We start from the raw sequence: 8744 nt of genomic DNA, 5'->3' as shown, positions 1-8744 counted from the left end.
AACCCCCACAAATTTTTAAAAGCCAGAGGTTTTGAGGCTTTATTTTCCTGCATTGGAACTCTGGGTCTCATGGTCTGTTTTTCTCCCCGGTTGTTCCTCCTCCACACGAGACTGTGGAACCACTTGGTCCACCAGCTGCTGCCTTGCCAAGTACCCGCTCTGCCCTGGCTGCCCATCTCTGCCCCTCCTACCAGTCTGAATGAATCTTTCTTCTTTAATTCCTTGGTTATCAGATTTCCATACAGTTTGATTTTCTGGCAGTTATGGTTGTTTTATTTTGAAATTGGTCATCATCCTACTTTTGATTGTGTGAGGAAGTAAAGCATATCTACCTATGCCTCCATCTTGGCCAGAAGCTCCAAAACTCAGAACAAATTATTAATATAGAAAACAGCATGAATAAATCTTAAAACCTTTATACTGAACAAAAGAAGTATTCCACAAAAAGAAGGTACTGTATGATTTCATTTATATGTAAGTTTTGGAATAGGCAAATCTCATCCAAGATGAAAAACATCGGAATAGTGATTGTGTCTGGGAGCATGCATGGACAGGGAAAAGGCATGGAGAATGTTTTTAGGTGAGGGACATATTCTGTATCTTGAGATGAGTATGTGTTACACAGCAACATACATTTGTCAAAACTCATTTGAATTATACACTTAAAATCTATATATTTCACTGTATGCAAATTATACCTCATTACAAAATTAGAAAAATAATGTGTGTTCTTTTCTGGGAAACACCATTTTTTGTAATATGAGTTGTAATTTAATTAAGGATTATGGCTTAAACACAAATAATTTGCATATCCTTTATGGAAACTGACCAAAATAACCAACGGAATAACAAATCAAGAAACAACCTGAGTAATAAATAGTCTCCAAAGCTGGTCCCCAAATAATTTTGCCTCTCCCTCTACATGTATGCAGCTTTTTCCATCAGAAGGGAGAGCTTAGAGTTTCTCCTCTTGAACCTGATCTGTGCTTGTAACTGCTTTGTCCAATTGAATGTAGAGAAGTAACATTCTGGGACTCTGAGCCTAGGCATTAGCAAACCTCTGCTTCCTCCCTCTGAATCCCAGTAGCCATGCTCTGAGGAAAGGGAAGCAATCAAATGGAAAGACCTCTGGGGCAAAGCAACCTGCAGCCACTTTGGAAACAGGTCACCCAACCTCGGTCCAATCAACCTCTTTAGTGTTATGGGGAGCAGAGATGACCTGCCGCATTCAACCCCATTGAACAAGCAAACAAATTATTGTTTCAAGTTATTAAATACTGGGGTCGTATCTTATATAGCAACTGAAAATTAAAACAACTTATCATTAGCACTGCCTGGGCTATAAAGAAAACTGCCATCTACAAGCCACAAATTTCAGGGAATTTCTCTCAAACAATACACATGGAACCAGATCGAAGAAAAAGATGTAGGCTTTGCTCTTCATTCTTTTCCCAAGGAAGGAGTGCTGGGCTTTGGAGAGTAAGTCGAGGAAATTCTGGTGAAATTCTCCATACTGACCCCTTAGAATTTTGGTTGGGATTGCATAAACATTAGTGATTAATTTGGGCCCAATTGTCACCTTATCATATTGATAAGAACACTATTCAGGAACATCATAATGTCACTTTATTTACTCAAGTCTTTGTGGTGTGTGTGTATGTAAACTTTTCAAAATTTGTTTTTCTGTTTGTTCATCATAACAGAGTGTCTATGTGGGTCCAGTATTGGGATTTGAGATGAGTTGTGTTGGAGATGAACTAGGTCCTTGGGCAAATCTTTTGGTCCCCAAGAAGAAGAGATGAAAGTTTATATTTTCTGTTGTAATTTTTGCAAGATTTGAAATAGTGATAGCTTGTTGGAGGTAGAGAGGAAGCCTTCTCAGCAAAATTCACTGATGTGCCAGTTTGGTTGTTTCTCAAGGTGGTTTGGTCCTTGGTGATGCCCCTCCCCCACCTTCCTACACTCCCACTGGCCACGGGCACCAACCCCCTTGTAGAAGTGCCCGGCCTCAGCCCCCTCTCTACTCCACTTCACACAGGCCCGCTTGCTCTGCGCGGACAGGGCCTTCTGCTGACAGCCCTCAGCCCTTCTTACTTCACTCAGAGTGTGGGGAGCTGCTTCTATGCTAGGCCCCATTTACTTATTTCCCAAGCAGGTGTTTCCTTTTCTCATTTACTGACTTGCAGGCTGCTCAATGTCTTCCCCAGTCTGGTCCTATTTGTACTTTGTTTTATAGAAATTTCTCTGGCCTACACCTTCTTTTTCTGTCCCAGAAACAGAATCATTCCCGTGTTGACATTCCAATGGCATTTGAAAGGATGAAAATACTTCCCCTATGAAATAGAAAATTTCAGAATTGTCTTTTGTAAGCAGATATCTGATTATAAACAATCTTAATGGCTCTCTATAAAATCCAAATGACCCAGCTTAACCATCAGAGCTCCCCAAAGTTTCACTCCTGCTCACCTTCTCATTATGAGCTTTCATGTATTGATATTTACACTACTGCTATTTTTAGAACATACCCATAGTTTGCCTCCTTGGGCATTTTACTGTGCTTTACTGACCTGAAAAGTTCATTTATCAGGTTATTGAGTGCCTTCTATATATCAAGCACTGTAAATAGTGACATTGTTTTTTAAACCAATCATACTTAATATTTTGGAGGAAATATTTTCTTTCACTCAAACTGTATTTTATTTGTTTAGGTGTTTAAAAACATGAAATTTTAAACTGTGACAAAGTAATATGCAGAGTGTATTTATTGACATATGAACTGAGTGAGCACCATTGGTTTACTGTCACCCGGAACCAGATCATAACGCCCCTGGGGATGAAGACATAAGCAGTATTAGCTAAGGGTAGGATAGAATCGGAGCAGTACCACTGGAGGAGTCTGTAGATTCGTAATGAAGAATAATTCCATAAATAGTAACTGGAAACAGACTGCATGGCAAGAGATAAAATGGATTCTATCTTTGATGAATTAAAGGTGCCAAGTGCCATAGACTGAATGTTTGTGTCCCCCGACCCCTAAATCACATCTAAATTCTAACCTCCATGTGATGGTATTAGGAGGTGGGACCTTTTACAGGGCCCTTATGTATAGGGTTAGTGCCCTTATGAAAGAGGCCTTGGAGAACTCACTTGGTGGGCTCTCGGCGACATGAAGACATTGTGAGAAGATGACTATCCGTGAACCAAGAATCAGACTCTCACCAGACACTGATCTTTTGCTAGGACATTGATCTTGGGCTTCCCAGCCTCCAGAGCGGTGAGAAAATAGAGTTGTTTATAAGCCACCCAGTCTGTGGTATGTTGTTATAGCAGCTCAAACAGCCTATGAGAGAAAATTAGCACTGAGAAGTGGGGGCCTGCTGTAGCAAATGAAGAAGTGGCTTTGGAATGGGATAAGGGACAGAGGCAGGAAAAGTTCTGAGGTAAATGCTAGAAAAAGCCTACATTGCTTCGAATGGACCATTGAGGGTATTTGTGGTGAGGGCTCAAAAAGAAAAGACGAGAGCTGCAGAGAAAGCCTTTATCTTCTAAGTAATTCCACACGGGATGTTGGTAGAAACATTGACTGTAAGGGCCGTTCTGGTGAGGTATCAGACAGAAATGAGAAACTTGTTATTGGGAACTGGAGAAAAGACAATCCTTGGTATTAAAGTGGCAAAGAACTTGGCTGAATTGTGTTCATGCCCTGGTGTTTTGTTCTACCATTGACATTTCCAACTGGTCTCCCTACCTCTGGCCACCTCACCTCTCATCCATCCCACACACTGCTGGCCAGAATGCTTTTTCTAAATTAAATTGTAAGATCTTCTGCTTAAGGGTCCTGAATAACTTTTCATTGACATTTTATTGTCAGACTGTTACAGACCCCCAGCCCATGCAGTTCTGAAACAGTTGTGAGGGGTCCAATCACCCGCCGCCAAGAAACGTGACTGCCAATGCCAGAGTTTGGTGAGAAGGAAAAGGATTGTTTACTTAAACGTTATATAGATTTAGAATGATGCTGGAATTCTGCTGTTAACTCTCACTCCCTCTAAAACACCCACAAACACACAGTCCTACCTCCCTTTGCCAAATCAGGCCAGCTTTATAATATGCCATCAGAGGTATGTTCTCTTAAAAACGCGGAAGTCCTCAGCTCAGCACGCCCCAGTCACAGTTCAGCATCTCCTGCTTCTCCCAGTAATCTGTGCTTGGTTGGGCAGGTTCCGAAGTTCCCAGCACCACCAGTCGTGTTGCCATGCTGTCTGGCCCTTAATCCAAAACAGCGTGGCACTTCCTTACACACTAGACCTCATGGTGGGCTAGTGGGGCCCTTATGCACCCTTTCAAATTGCATGACAGGGAGAGAGAGGGGGAAGAGAGAGAGAAGATGAATGGGTGATAAGTTCTCACTTGTCATAATCATATGATATCCAAGGAAGCAGAACCATTGTCGACAGGCAGTGAAGAACCCCCAGGACTGAGCCATGCACCTTGCACCACAGACGTCCCAGAGGCTCAGAAGTTGGCAGTGCCAAGTGTATTAAGCACACCTTTTTATTCTGATGTTTTGACATCTGAGGCCTTCCTTATGTACCTCCTAGGGTTAGCCAATTCCCCTTCACTGTGTCTTTCCTGTGCGAGCTAACGAATCCAGAGTCCACACCACCCCCCTGCCTCTGTTATCAGGCTCTCACATTCTGTGCCAATTGTCTGTTCTAATCATCCCAGCGCCAGGCAGCAGGCCCCTAGGGACAGCCCATGTGTTCTAGAGCCTGTTGAAATTGTTTGAACTAGCCAATCCTAGCCTGCTTACCCCACCTCTCCCATTCTTCTCGTGAAAACCACAGGAAGGCTCTTGCCCGTATTTTCCCCTCACTTCCACTGCCTTCTGACCCCCTGGTGCTTCTCCCGTGGCTCTGCATCATGTGGTATGCCTCCTCCTCTTGGCAACTGTGCATGACAAACTATCTTCAGTGGAAGTTGCTTCCTGATCTGAATAATAATAAAAGAATGAATTCTAAACCACCAGGAATCCCTGAAAAAGACCAGAAAGATGGGGGGATTTCTTGAAAGTTTGTAAAAGAAGCAGTTAGATACTCCAGATTTCCTTTGCTATCTACCACGCACCCTCCTTGCCTACCACCATACAGGGCTCTCCTCCACTACAGCAGAAGACTTTGTTTGCTTTCTGAGTAAAAGTGAACCAGAGTTGGGTGAGGGCGCCACACGGAAAACAAAAGTAGCAAATGCAAGTCCACATGTTGAAGGGACAAACTCTAGATTCATTCAGCTCCAAGATCTGTAGCATCAGGCTTAGAGCTTCATGAAGAACATTGGACACATTTTTGTTGTTCTTGTTGTTTTCTGGAAATCTAAGAAGCCCCAAAGAAAAGCCTAAAGGTGCCGATGATTGCAGGTGTCCCCAAGAATAACCTCAGCCAGATTACTCTGTAGTAAATCTCACCAATCTACAATCCCTGTGTGTGCAGCTTCGAGTCAGATTTGAATGCTCTACTCTCAAATATGAATGAGTATTTCATGAATACTCCATGAATTTTAGCAAAGCCTCTAACATAAGAGACAACATCCAAGTATAAGCTAGAACTTAGAGAAAACAGAAACTAAGAGGAAAATAAAAATTTAAAAAAAAGCCCAGTTCATTTTAATCTACAGAGAGATAAGAAAAAAATAAATCCATGAAACAAAAATAGATGAGTAAGAAAAGAAAAATTATGAGAATAATAAAGAATTCTTGGAAATGTAAAATATGGTAATAGAAAATGAAAATCTCAACAGAAGGGTTGAAATCTCTCAGAAAGTAAAATCCAAATGGAAAGAGATATAAAATGACATAAATTATAAAAGAAAGAACTCAAGAAAAATTTCCAGAATGGAAGGACTGACATTGTAAATTGAAAGCACCCACCACTTTCCCAGCACAATAGATGAGAAAACACCTAAATCAAACTACATTATTATAAAATTTCAGAACACTTGGGAAAAGGAGATCTTAAAGAAAAACTGTCATAGAAGAAGTATCAGGGATGAGAATAGCCTGAGGCTGGTCAGCAGTCACACAGGAAGCCAGGTGACAATGGAGTAGGATCTTCAAACTTCTGAAGGTAAATGATTCCTGATCCAGCCACAGGAAGTCCAGGAGATGGGGGGCCCCCTACAGGTGAGAGGTAGAACGCCCCAGGCCAGCAGCTGTGTGGGGCAGAGGGAAAAACGAGTCCTGATTGGTAGACGAGGGAGAGGCTCCAGGATGGCTGTCTCTGTGGAGATAGATTCGATAGAGTACCTAATATCTTTGAAAAATGTGTTCAGAGTTTTATACTGCTAGAAGAGATTCTAGGGTAAATTAATGTAAGGCATATAGAAAACTAAACAAATGACAAAACAAATACCAGGAAAACAAAAAGTTGTATGAGAAAGGAAATATAATCATACTATGCTACATGGCTCAGCAAGGAAAAATGTTTCATGGTCATAACAGTGTAAATACTGACTATTAATCTAATCAACTGCTGAGACAATAATCCACTATTTAAGAAGCGTTGTGAGTATATATGTGGGGGTGTGGGGGGGCAGTAAGTGTGTTATAGAACCATATTCCCATCTTCCATAATGGGAAGTTAGTTGGTAGATACACAAAACTGAAAAAAATTTAGAATAGCAATATGAACAAGAGTAGAAATATGGCTGTAAATACTAAAAGAAACAGAAAAAAAGGATTAAAAATTAGTCCTTTGAAATTTACACTTGGGACGGAAGCATATGAAGCTATTGTATTACTGATATTCATCGACTTTGTGAAACTAATTTTTTAAACTATGAATATATAAGCTGATAAAAATAAAATTACATTAAAAATTTTTTGTACATAGTAAGGTAACAAATAAAGACTATATTATGAATGACTATTGATTTAGTACAATGTTTATGCTAGTTAAATGAGAGTTTAGATATTAATGTTCAGAACACTGTTTGGCATATAGGAAATACTCAATAAATAATGACGTCTTTCTCCTACTACCTCTAAACAGAAGCAGCTAAAACTTTCTTCATGTCAAAACACATTCAAAGTCTCTGGTAAAGTATTAAACATTTTCTGCCACTAAAACATAATATTGCATTATGTTAACAAACAAAAAAATTGAGAAGTTTTGATTTTTTTGTCTACCAACAAATACTATTATAACATAAATTAGGTTACTTTTAAGAATAATAATTTAATACTGGAAAAAGTTGTAGCTCTGTAACTACAACATGGAAATCAGATAACTTACAATTGATTTAAATTGTTTTATGTTTCCCCAAACCAACATGATGGTTAGCAAATCAAAAGGAAAAACATGTTAGTTAATCACAGCATAAGCTTTTTTCCTAATGTGGTATAAACAATTTTAAAGTTCTTACTGTATGACATCTTAGGGTGTGTATTTTCTTAACTCTCAGAGGAAGATTAGTAACATATCATGTGCTTGTTGTTCTCTCCTTTTTTTTTTAACCAAGTTGCTGCCCAACTTTATTTAGAGTTCTTAAAAGCCCAGGCTCCTTACATTATAATTAAGCAATTATGTAATCTGATCTGGATTTGTGTCTGAAGTAATCACAAGCAATTTCACAATGAGGTTAGCCTTGAATTTTTGTTAGGAATGAATTCTCATAAAAAAGAAAAATTTTCTTGAAATTATTGTTTAAATGTCTTCTACATTGTTGGTGGGAATGCAGACTAGTGTGGCAACCATGAAAAACAGCATGGAGTTTTGTTGAAACTAGAACTGAAACTGCCTTTTGACCTGGTGATTCCACTGCTAGGATTATAACCTAAGAACCCTGAAACACCAATCCCAAAGAACATATGCACCCCAATGTTCATAGCAGCACAATTTACAGTAGCCAAGTGCTGGAAGCAGCCTAGTGCCCATCAGTAAATGAATGTATTAAAAAAAAACAACTGTGGCACATTGACACAATGGAACACTACGTAGAAGAAAGAAAGAAGGAACTTCTACCCTTCGTGACAGTGTGGATGGAACCAGAGAACATTATATGCTAAGGGAAATAAGCCAGGCAGTGAAAGACAAATACCATGTGATCTCACCTGTAAGTGGAATCTAATCAACAAGACAAACAAGCAAGCAAAATAGAACCAGAAACACTGAAATAAAGAATAAATTGATAGTAACAATGGGGGAGGGTGGAGGGGGGTAATGGGGGAAGGAAGGGGAAGGATCAAGTCAGGAACACGTAAAAAGGACCATGGTCAAAGACAATGGGGTGAGGGTTGAATGCGGGAAGTGGGGGGATAGGGCAGGGGAGAGTAATAGGAGTAAAATGGAACCAACTGCAATTGAACAACTATGAAAAAAATGTCTTCTGTGAACTTTGATATTCTCAAACAGTATGGTATTATTTGTCCCAAAACCCATGTTCCCCAATTTGATATCAACTATTAATACCATTTACAAAGGCCAACCACATTTCAAATATAAGAGGTTCTCAGAAGGTTCCTTATGTTCAGTCTGACATCATCTGAAATCTACAGTTCCACAATTCATCATTTTACATGTGTACACTTTTTGTATGTCAATATTATAGATCATTTTAAAATTCAAGTGGTGAAAAAATGCAAGTGGTGATGATCATTCAGTATCCGATATTTTCCCCTTAATAACTGGAATCACAAGAAGGACTCTGCAGTGGAGAGATGAGAGATTAGAAGAGTGTGTGAAGCGATG

Source organism: Sturnira hondurensis, unplaced genomic scaffold (genome assembly GCF_014824575.4).
Source record: "Sturnira hondurensis isolate 20B ecotype Veracruz unplaced genomic scaffold, ASM1482457v3 Scaffold0008908, whole genome shotgun sequence".
NCBI classification, from domain to species: domain Eukaryota; kingdom Metazoa; phylum Chordata; class Mammalia; order Chiroptera; family Phyllostomidae; genus Sturnira; species Sturnira hondurensis.
Note: the sequence above shows the minus strand (reverse complement) of the source record.